Source organism: Enhydra lutris, unplaced genomic scaffold (genome assembly GCF_002288905.1).
Source record: "Enhydra lutris kenyoni isolate GAN:26980312 unplaced genomic scaffold, ASM228890v2 scaffoldscaffold15, whole genome shotgun sequence".
Lineage (NCBI taxonomy): Eukaryota > Metazoa > Chordata > Mammalia > Carnivora > Mustelidae > Enhydra > Enhydra lutris.
In genome coordinates, this window is record NW_019154099.1 from 5,533,720 (window position 1) to 5,545,877 (window position 12,158).

Genomic DNA, 12,158 nt, shown 5'->3' on the forward strand with positions numbered 1-12,158 from the left:
TGGCAGAGAACCACCTGCGGCTCTCACATTGTAAAACAGATGTGTGCTGTAGGCTGGTTCCTCCGTTCTGTCACATAGATCTTTATGCCCCTCTGGGCTACAGAGGACCTGTGGGACAGCTTGTACCTGAAAGTGTCCAAGTCAGTGATGTAAGTAAGAAGACCTCGATTCGTCCTCCACGTGAGTCGAGTCTAGGAGCTGCTGTCCCCATTGATTGCATTGGACCATATCCATGGGGAATCTCAACCAGTGACCCAAGGATGAAAGCCGCCCTGTTGTCAGCATCCTCTGGGCCAGCTAGCTGGTGAGCCTAACAGTGGTGGAAAAGGCAAAAGGGCTACAATGTGACCCTCCTTTGAATGGCTAGAGGGAAAGGTGTTCCAAAAGCACAGAATCCTTCCCAGGTGTTTTCTCAAGTGCACGTTCATCTACTGAAACTTTGGAACCAGCAGAGATCTGATCCTAAATCTTTAAGAAATATGTGCCATGCCCATAAAGTATATGAGTCCCATGCCCTCCGTTCAGTCCTCAAAAAAGTCATGTAGTATTTAGAACCAAAGGTGAGTCGAAATGCTTTGCGATGACACTGTTCCCTCTAAGGCGCAAAGCAATTTATGACGTTAAACATTGTGATGACACTCTTCATTCTAAGATGCATAGCAGTTTATGACCTTAAACAGTAACCACGGTGGCTTTGCTCCTCAAACCTATCTTTCTGGTTTCTGCCCACAACCCTGACTAAGCGCATGCTTTACCTTCCGTGTAACAAGGCTAAAATGGTGCAGGGGGGACCAGGGTAGGGAAGAGCACAGATTGCCTGGACATGTGATGTGTGCATCATACTCTCTGTGTTAGTGAGGAACTTGCATTTCTTCCACCTTAGCTGGACATGTAGAACGCTGGCCTACTGTCTCAGCATCACTCCGTGGGTCTAGCACATTCTTGACAGCCCTTCAGGATTTACAACAATCTCAATCCCTCACCCTTATGTTCCGATGTCAGAGATTTTATCAGGGTTGAGATAAGGAAGTTCCAGACGTTGCCTCTCTCCTCACCCTGTCCCAGGGAGTGACCCGCCTTGGTGAAAATGGAGAAAATGGCTTCATTTCCTCTGCCGGGTATGCCAGGTGAAGTAATACGGTCCAAAAGAAGGAGATGTGGTGTCCAGCTCTAGTCAGGGGCCATGGGGAAGACAGACTGTGGTTCATTACTCTTCCCTCCCCTGCAGTTCCAAGCAGAACACCCACACTTTTATCTGTTTGACCTATTAATATGGCTCTGCTTAAGACTTGCTTTAACGAAAAAGTTCTGTAACTACCAGAGATTTGCATGCAAACCAGCAATCAACATGAGACTTAGTCTGTGCTCCTACTTCTCATTGGATGGAACCTTGCTCTGAGCCATGGGACTTTTGCATGCCATTGTTAGTGTGGGTCCCTTCCTTGTACTCAGGAACCCCAACACCCCTTCACTTAGCAACCTACCCAGAATCAGACCCATAAGGAGATACCTGGAGTCATCACTTCTTTCAGCTAGAGCTAAAGAAACCAGAACATTCCCTCCTTCCTTGCTCCTTTCCCCAATCCCAGACTCTTGGCATTAAAAAGGATTGCTTTCAGTGGATCTGTAACTTGGTATATCACTTTACCCAAGTGATCCTACTTGGGAGGAAAAAAAAAGCATCTCATCCTGCATACTCTCTCTGGTTATTCTCAGTACATAGTTGCAAAACACTTGGTGTCCCCAGTGCAGGTAAAAGGGAGATGGCACCTATGGGCTCAGTGAGCAGCTTGAAGTGATTGATCACAGGGATTGAAAGTTGATCCATTAATATAACAATTCTGGCTTGTCACCATTTGTTTAGTAGAGATTATTTAGTTAGGAGCCAGAAGGACGGGTTTTGCTAATCCACTGTAAAATGAACTGTGATGAATTACAGCAGTGTGCTTTTTAGATCCACACCTGAGGACTAGACTTGGCCTGGTGTTTCTTGATACGTATATCTCACTTATTGATCCTTATTTTCAAGGAGAAAAAGTCATTTCGAAAATGAAGCATTTTCCATAAGGTGTAGAAATTTCAAGCTTCAAATGCTGCAAGGACGTCCTATAGTAGTGGAGGTGTGGATTTTAAGAATTTTCCATGAGTTATTGACATGAGCTGGCTGGAGGATAAAAGAATCACACACGAGAAGGGCTCAGGCTAAAATGGAGGGAAGGACTTTACTGCCTGCTTGACCTCTAGACCTCTCTCAAATGACCTCTGTCCTTCTGAAACATCCACACAAAGGCAAACGGGCACCATTCTAGTAAGAAGAATAAGTGAGGGAACAATAGCACACACATACCGGCCAAATAGTAGCCCTCAGATAGCCATGCACCATGCGGCTGGCGCAGCCCTCCACCATCACTCAGTCCCTGGCTTGCAGCCTGGGAAAGGTAACACCTGGCCCTGCCAAGTCGTTCCACCTGGCACGGTGGGACAAGGAGACGCCCAACCCTAAGGGTAAGGGATGTGCTTCCCTTTCCAGCAAGACCACCAGCAGCGGTGACCCCAGGGGGGTGACTGGGACTGGGAATGGAGAGAGACCTGGAGTGCTCCAGGGGCGCCAGGAGGTCCGGGTGCAACCTGCTCAGGACCCAAGCCTGGAGAAGCCTGGTGGTGGTTCGCCGCCCACCCCTCCCTGCCCCCTCACCATGGGGAGAGGCACTGGGGACACAAAGCCAAGAGGCCAGGGAGCATCCGCTGTGTCAGAGGCCCAGCAACGCTGTTGAGGGGCAGAGGGCAGGAAGGTGAGGGAGGATGGGGGTGGGATTCCCAGGGGCAGGGAGGAGAAGGGCAGTGCCTTTCCCCAGGAATGTCTGTCTCTCAGGAGCTGAGGTGCCCCCAGGAGAGCATGGGGTCACCATATCAAGCTGACAGGCACCTTTCTTCCAGGTGCCACATAGCACCTGTCTGAAATACAAGGGACAGACTTTGGATGGGGTTGGGGTACAGCACAGGAGGTTGGTACCAGAGAGTTCATGAAGCCTTAATGAGAGAGAAGATCAAGACCCTGTCTCTTGACACCATACATGCACTTTATAGCAGCTTTATACTGTTTCTTTTTTTTTAAGATTTTATTTATTTATTTGAGAGAGAGAGAGAGCCTGAGAAGGGGGAGGGGCAGAGGGAGAAGCTGGCCCCCCTCAGAGCAGGGAGCCTGAGGCCAGACTCTGATTCTGGGACTCCAGGATCACAACCGGGGCTGATGGCAGTCGCTTAACCAACTGAGCCACCCAGGCATTGGGTATGTTTCCTGAGTGTGTGATCATGAAGTTTATATAAGAAGTATCATTACTGAGTCACTCCAGGACAGCTCTAGCTTGAATCGCCGAAGGAAAATCCAAGAGAGTTGTTGGGGTTGTCTGTTTTCCATTTTGTTTCTCAAGCTGAACTGGGACTCAGAGGACTGTGTCACCTCAGGTGGCTAACTTCTGTGAAGCTCAGTTTCCTTACCTTGAAGACTCTTTCCATATTCCTGCTCTATGGTTCTATTACTGATTTCTATTCACGAGCTATTATTGATCACTAACTGTAAGTGTAGCCCAATAATTATTGAATAGCTTGACATTTCCCACATAAACCAGTCTTGAGTAAGAATGTCTATAAATCTACTTGACTTTCTAGTACTAGACTGGGTGATTTTATTTGCTATAAAATAATATCTGTTAAGCTTGGTGGATGTTAACACTGAGTTTGGTATTTCCTCAATTTAATGAACAAAAACATGTATGTTTTATGAGTTTTGATCAACTCCTCCTTCAACTTTCATATTTTTAATTGAGTGTTTCAATATCAAAGTCATTAATGCTTCTTGGGAAAAAAATAATAGAAAAGTATAGGAAGTAAATGTCTTCTCCCCCAAACCATTATATTTATTACATAATATAATTAATATATATTAACATAGAACATATAGTTAATGTATACAATTTCATATATATTAAATAATTTATAATATATAACTATATATAATTTTTTTAATTAAAGAGATTACATTGCTTATATTATTTGGTGACTCAATTTTTTTTTAAAGATCTTATTTATTTATTTGACAGACAGAGATCACAAGTAGGCAGAGAGGCAGGCAGAGAGAGAGAGAGGAGGAAGCAGGCTCCCTGCAGAGCAGAGAGCCCGATGTAGGGCTCGATCCCAGGACCCTGGGATCATGACCTGAGCCGAAGAGAGGCTTTAACCCACTGAGCCACCCAGGCGCCTCAGGTGACTCAATTTTTTTCATTTGTTTTATCTTAGACATTTTGTGGGACCATATTTATAGACCCACTTTATTGTTGCCAATCCAGCCTTTGCTTGTACAGTTTCCAAAACCTTGCTTTTTCAATCTGCCCAGGTGTTGTTAAGAAATACTGAACTAGGGATCATGAAACTAGTACATGTTTATTGTAGGAAAATCAGTTATACAAATAAACAAAAGAAGAAAGAAAAACTTCCTGTAATCCTTTTAGTATAGAGATAACTATTATTAATATTTTGATATAATATATATAACTAAAACATTTTATATATATACACATATACATATGTACACATATATGTTTTAATTTTAAAATATTGTATCATTGCTATTTTATAGCTTTGTTGTTTCTTTCAAAAATATAAGAATTTTTTTCCATGTGGCATAAGCATTTTATTTATTTATTTTTTAAAGATTTTATTTATTTATTTGAGATGAGAGATCATGAGTGGGGGTTTGGGGGTGAAGACGGAGGGAAAGGGAGAGAAATAAGTAGATTCCCCTGCTGAGTGTAGAGCCCGACATTGAGCTGGATCCCAGGACCCTGAGATCATGATCTGAGCTGAAGTCAGATACTTAACTGTCTGAGCCACTCAAGTACTCCTTCATATACATTTTAAAGCTTTTTGATAAAATGCCCCCTATTTGTCTTCTAGAAATCCTGATTTAAGTTCCCACCAGCTGTGTGTGTTTATTTCCCTTCAGGGAGCTAACTCGTCCTGGGAATTAATCATTTTTTAATCTTATTCTGATAGGTAGAAAATAACATCTTATCTTAATTTGTGTTTGATTATTAATGAGCTTAAACATCTTATTTCTCTGTTTATTACCAAATATGATCTATTATAAATGATTTATCCTAGTCTCTTGCCTATTTTTACATTGTAGTCTTTATTGTTCCCTCCTAATGATTTTTGAGGGATCTTTGTATATTTTGAATACGTAATATACCCAGTTTGCCTACTTTGGCTATTTAAGATAAGAGGTAAAATGGTTACATATTTGGGTCCTTAAGCCAAACATACATGGTTTGAGTCCTGGCCTTACCATTTACTAGTTATATGACTTTGGTCAAATTGCTCAACCCTTTAAGCCTTAATATCTACATCTGCAAAATTGGGATAGTAGTGGCACCTACCCCATAAAGAGCTGTGAAAATTCAACGAGAATGTCCTTAAAGAGCTTTAACATGGTGCCTGGAGTATTGAGCATGCTCAGTCAACTTTTTATTTTTCTCAGTGAAAATTCAGAACCTAATAGTAGAAAGGAAATGTCACACCATGACCATTATTATTGTAATTATATGGGAGAGTGACTTTGTCAATAAATTATACTAAAATGGAACTTGTGCTCTTAAAAAATAATCCATATATAGGTATTTATTTATCTATACATATATCATATGAACAGTCATAAAGGTATTTTACATATATACATACATATGTATTTATAGATGTATATATGTGTATGTCTATATATGTATGTTATATGAACAGTCATAAGGTTACTTTATACTTGAGCATGTGTAGTTTGTTTAATTGGTTAGAAATCAGTGCTAGGAATTACAGTTGTTACATGGCTGCCAGTGCTGAGGTGGACAGCTTCCTACCCATCCCAAATGCATAGAAATATCAGATAAAATATGTAGCTGAGGGGTGCCTAGACGGCTCAGTCAGTTGGGCATCTGCCTTTGGCTCAGGTCATGATCCCAGGATCCTGGTATTGAGTCTCGTATTGAGTTCCCTGCTCTCTCTCTCCCCGACTTCTGCTCACTTGCTCACTCTCTCAAATAAATAATATCTTAAAAAAAAAAAGTAGCAGAGATGAGCATAAAGGGAAATAAATCCTCTTGTTGGAAAGAAAAAGAATTCAGTGGCAGTGAAGTCAGGTCAGGATGAAGCCACGGCAGTCCACAGACATGTCTAATTTGGACATGGGCTTTTTGAGCCAGGCACTGGGTTTGTACCACATACATGGGGAGTGGGGAAGACTCTCTAGTCTGTAGCGGGAAGAGAACTGAAACAAAATACCCTGCATAGTGTTGAGAGCCTCAACTGTGGTCCTGTCCCTGAAAATAGAAAATCCGCACCCTGGCCAGGAAAGTAGAGGGGCAAGGGAGTTCTCTGGGACCTCTAATGAGAGCACTGATCTCTCTCTTGGGGGCTCCACCCTCATGACCTAATCACCTCCCATAGGCCCCATCTCCCAGTATCATCACTCTGGGAATTAGATTTGTACATACAAAATGTGAGGACACATAGACATTCAGGCTATGGCAGCAGGTGTCCTAGTTTGACTAGAGAAGAAGCTGGTTAGAGAAGGCTGCCAACGTATGTCTGAGAAGGGACTCAGATTGTCAGGATCTGGAAGCAGTAGAGAGCCCCTGAAGGATTTGGAGCTGGGCGTCTCCAGGATCTTCATTAAGAGATAAGTCTGAAACTGACACCAAGTTACTCTCTTAATTTCCAAGGGCTAGTGAGAAGAGAATCAGCTCCAAATAAATCATGAGTTCGGGCAACATGAAGGCCAAATGATGTCTGGGCTGCTATAGTTCAAAAGCAAAGGCAGAAATGAAGCACTGATCTCCTGAAGAACACAGTGGGTAGCACGGGCAGGGAACAGAATAACCTGCGCCGGTGGGGACAGACATCCTGCTCACCAGGCAGCAGGTGATTTAATTCCAGAAAATCACCGCTCTCCTCATTCAAAGACATACCTCGATTTTGTTGTTTTTGTTTTGAATTTAATTTTTAGGCTAACTTTTGATTTATAGGTAGGATCTAAATGCATTGGCAGTTTATCTAAGTGCATTAGCAGTTTTATGCTTGCTTATTGTAATAGAAATAGTTAACGACAACTCTGGAAGTCTGCGATCATTTTCCCAGATATTTATTCATGTTAGAGAAATTCTGGCCCAGTTGATGTCCCTCATTTCACAGTTACAGTTAAAATATAAAATGGGGCACGGGGGTGGCTCAGCGGGTTAAAGCCTCTGCCTTCGGCTCAGGTCATGATCTCAGGGTCCTGGGATCAAGCCCCGCATCGGGCTGTCTGCTCGGCAGGGAGCCTGCTTCCTCCTCTATCTCTGCCTGCCTCTCTGCCTACTTGTGATCTCTGTCTCTGTCAAATAAATAAATAAAATTTAAAAAAAAAATAGCTTAAAAAAAAAAAGATATAAACTGAAGCCCAGGAAGGTGACTTGTAATAACAGTAGCTATAATAAAAATCCTTTCGGTATGAATGCTGGCACTTTTTGGGCGTATGCTGTGTATTGGTCATTATGCTAAGTGCTCCCCATGCTGCTTCTCGTGTATGCCTTGGAACGACGACGCTAGGATGTGGATGCTGTTTACTTTTCTTATGTTGATGAAGAAACAGGCTTCCAGGAATTAAGAAGCTCATCCAAACTTACAAAGATCATAAACCCAGGAACCAGGTTTGGGATCCAAGCCTTGGTAACTCCAGAGCACATGCTCTTAACTGTTTTGCTCTAGTGGCTTGACCTGGCCAAACAGGTGGAAACTCGGGTATATTTAAATGCAGGATCTCCTGATTTGTGTTGGATATTTTCTACCTCACCTCAGGCCTCCATATCTTTGAAAGCAGGTAGCTGAAATCACTGAGTAGTTCAAGATCCCACTGCAAGAAAAATGTTCCGTTAGGCACATCTACTATATCAGAAGTTCAGAATGTTTAGTCACTTTTTAAATTTCACTTGAGAAAACCTTTGACTTTTCGTGGAGTCCCTAGGGTGTTTTAATTAGATATTTGGTACATCTTTTATTTTCTCTATTTGTTTATTATTTCCCTTATATTTTCCCCAGGTGTTCAGGTTTGGGGACCAGATATTGGTCCCATAAATAGTTGTTGGTACTTGTACACTTGTATATACTCTAGAGGGACAAAAATTGATTTAAGAAGTCTTTTCCAGAAGTACGCACAAGTAGTTCCACAAAACCTGGGTATAAATTAATCAGTGCTGTAAAACTTTAAAATTAGGGCTACTTTTCTCCTTTGAAATCAAACATCCTCTTCTATAATTGATTGCTTGGTCTAGATTGAAAATCTATTGAAGCAGTTAACCTTTCTGTTTGATAATATTGTTAGCTGTTTTAGGTTATACCTTAGCTAAGGTACTCACTTGATAGACCACAATATTAATGTTAAATCCGTTCTCTACCTACTCAGTACCTGCACCAGTGGAGATGAATAGGGAGGGAGAAAAACCATGCAGAATGCTTTACATTCACGATCACTTAATTATTCATTACAAAGGGGAAAAAACACTAGCTTTACAGTGGAGGACCATGGCAGACCTCAGGTGCCCCATGATATAATGCACTAAAAAGGACACATCACTTATGTGGCATTCCTGCCCAAAGTGTAGGCCTGATTTAATTGTGAGGAGACAGATAAGCCCAATGAGAGACATTCTATGACTAGCTTTTTCCAAAATGTCCAGGTGTTGAACGACAAACTGAGGAAGTACCTCAGGTTACAGGGGACTAAGGAGACATCACAACTAAATGGACTATGGGATCGTGGATTGGGTCCTACTCCAGAAAAAGAACACTAATAAGACAATGTGCTAAATTTTAAAAAGGTCTGTAGTTTAGTTAATAATGGTGGATCGAAGCTAATTTCCTGATGTTGCCAGTTGTACCATGGTTATATAAGATGTTAACATTTTAGGAGGTGGGGGAAAGGGCATACAGGAATTCCTGGAACTCTTTTTGCTCCTTTTTTGTAATTCTTAAATGATTTCAGAATGAAACATTATCTAATTCAAAGAAAAAAAAAAAATATATATATATATATATATTTTTTTTTTAGATTTTATTTATTTATTTCACAGAGAGAGATCACAAGTAGGCAGAGAGGCAGGCAGAGAGAGAGATAGAGGAGGAAGCAGGTTCTCCGCTGAGCAGAGAGCCCGATGCGGGACTCGATCCCCGGACCTTAAGATCATGACCTGAGCCGAAGGCAGAGGCTTAACCCACTGAGCCACCCAGGTGCCCAAAAAATATTTTTTTAAGTGTAATCACTAGCCATTAATGTTGCTTAGGCCCCAAACCAAATTCCCCTCAAGCAGCCTTCTCTTCCAAACCTCTAGCCCACTGTTTTACACTCTCCTTTCTTTATAGCCCTTCCATAGCTCCTTCTGCAAACTCATTCGTTGTGGAAATAGAGATAGTCAGAAAATTTTGCACAGGTCCTCCTCCCAGCACCTGTGACCATCTACTCTGCTTTCTCTCCTGTCTTCATGGATGAGCTGTCTCTGCTCCTTGACCAGGCCAAGCCCCCCACTTGTTTACTAAAGCTCATCCCTTCTTATCTCTTCAAGACATTTGCTCCATCAGATCTTCCCTCTATCTCTTGCATGATTTTTTTCCTCTTTCTCTGATGGGTAATTCCCAGAATCATAGAAACTTACTGTTATTTTTGTCCCACCTTAAAAAAGACACTTGAGGGACACCTGGGTAGCTCAGCTGGTTGTGTCTGACTCGTGGTTTCAGCTCAGGTCATGAGCTCAGGGTCCTGAGATCGAGCCCCATACCAGGGACTCCATACTCATCGTGGAGTCTGCTTGTCCCTCTTCCTTTGTGCACTCTCCCTTTCTCTCTGATAAATAAATAAAATCTTAAAAAAAAAAAAAAAAGACACTTGAGCCCACACCCCCTTGAACCAGCTTCCACATTTCTTTTCTTCCCTTTACAACAGATCTTTTAAAATTTGTTTATAGTTTCTGTTTCCAATGTCTTCCCTCCCATTCTTTTGGGAAAAGAGTCCAATAGGACTTTGGCCCCACATCTCCACCAAACTGTCCTTACATGATTACTGATGGCCTTCATGTTTCAGTGGGCAGTTCTCTAGCCTTACCTTACATGACCAGCAGCAGCTTTTCAGAGATTGGTCCCTCTTCCCAACTTGAGATCTATCTTTAGTAGACCTCTAAGTCATCACAGGCACCTGTTCTATTTCCTGTCTCTCTGAGCATTCCTTCTTAGTATACTCCGCTGGTCCCTCTTCATTTTCCTAACCTTTTATGTTGGAGTGCCTCAAAGCTCAGAGCTTGGACCGCTTCTCTTCCTTATCTGTATTTGTTCTCTAGGTGATCTCATCCAATCACACAGCTTTAAATACAATGGATGACTTCAAATTTAACCCCACAGTGTGGGTCTCCAGATACAATAGGCCGCTGCCTGCTCAATTCTCCTAAGTGGGTCCCAGATAGGCACAACCAGTCTAAAACAGCTTGTGCTGGTCTCCACCTTCAAGCATATTCTCATCTAGTCTTTCCACATGGGCTAAAGCAGACATCATTCTCTACCACTGGCTCAGGCCAAAGGTCTTGAATTCATCCTTGACTCTTCACTTTCTTAAATGCTGCAAAGAATCTGTCAGTAAATTCTTCCAGCCCTACTGTCAAAATATACACAGAATCAGGTGACTTCTTACTGTCTCCACTGCTGAGACCTTAGTCCAAGCCATGCCTGTCTCACAGATACTTGCAACAGCCTCCCACTGATTTTACTGCACCCAGCTTTCTCTCCTTTGGTTTAATCAGGAGACTTCCTTCCCTGCAATGACTTCTTACATCCCTTATGATAATAGTCAACACCCTGTGCGAGCAGGCCACTCTGACCTCATCTGCTCCTCCTCCTCTCCATCTTTGCTCATCACATTGGCCTTGCATACAGGAAGTGCACCTTTCCCTCAGGACCTTTGCACTTTTTCCTTCTGCCTGGAATCTTCTTACTCCAGAATCTGCAGGGCTTACTTCCACTCCTCACCTTCAGCACCCATGTCTCTCCTATTTCAGCTCAAATGTCACTTTCTCAGTAAGACCTTGCCTGGTAACCTTATTTAGAATTTCAAATCCATATCACCCTTCTCTGCCTAAAGGACACACACACACACACACACACACATACACACACACTTCTATTCCCCCTCCTTATTTCATTTTTTCTTCCTAAGATTTATCACTGTCTAGTATATTATATACTTTGTTATCTTGTCTATTGTCTGCGTCTCCCAGCAAGGATGTAAACTACAACAGGTCAGGAACTTTTGTCTGATTCATGCATGACTGTATCTCCAGTGCCTCTGATAGTACCCGGCATATAGAAAGTGCTCAATAAATATTTGTTGAAAAAATGAATGAATGGGTACATGAGTCTGCACCAAAACCTCAAATTTTGGTACAGCGGGCTTTGAACCAATGGAATGTTCTATGCCTTGCAAAAGCCTTCAGCAGCAATTTACAATGGCACGTTAATTCCTCACATTCCCAATCTTTGGATTAATGGTAGGCATCCAGTATTAACCACACCAAGGATTTTCCCCTTGTCTCCAGCTGGTGATGATGCCAACAATGTTAATAACATAGGTCAAGCTCATTTCAATACCTTGCATAATTTGTTACCAAACTCTCAGTATCATTTTTACTGTCAAACCATTTGTCCCATATGTACAGTAATAGTCACCATTTTCTCACCATTCTTTTGGTGAGAGACATTCAATTGTCTCTCTCTTCACTTCCATTATAACTGGATACCTCCTCTGTCAGGTTGTTTCAACATTCTTGAGTCCTTGCACCAGTTACACATGAGAAGGTTAATCATGTTGATGACTCTCCCATAGCTTCCTTGTTTCTGTACAAACACAGCAAACCCGCCATAGCCCAGAGGCTGTAAGTTAGGGACGTAAAATTTAATTTTTAAAAATTTATTAATGAGGGGCGCCTGGGTGGCTCAGTGGGTTAAGCCGCTGCCTTCGGCTCAGGTCATGATCTCAGAGTCCTGGGATCGAGCCCCGCATCGGGCTCTCTGCTCTCTAGGGGAGCCTGCTTCCTCCT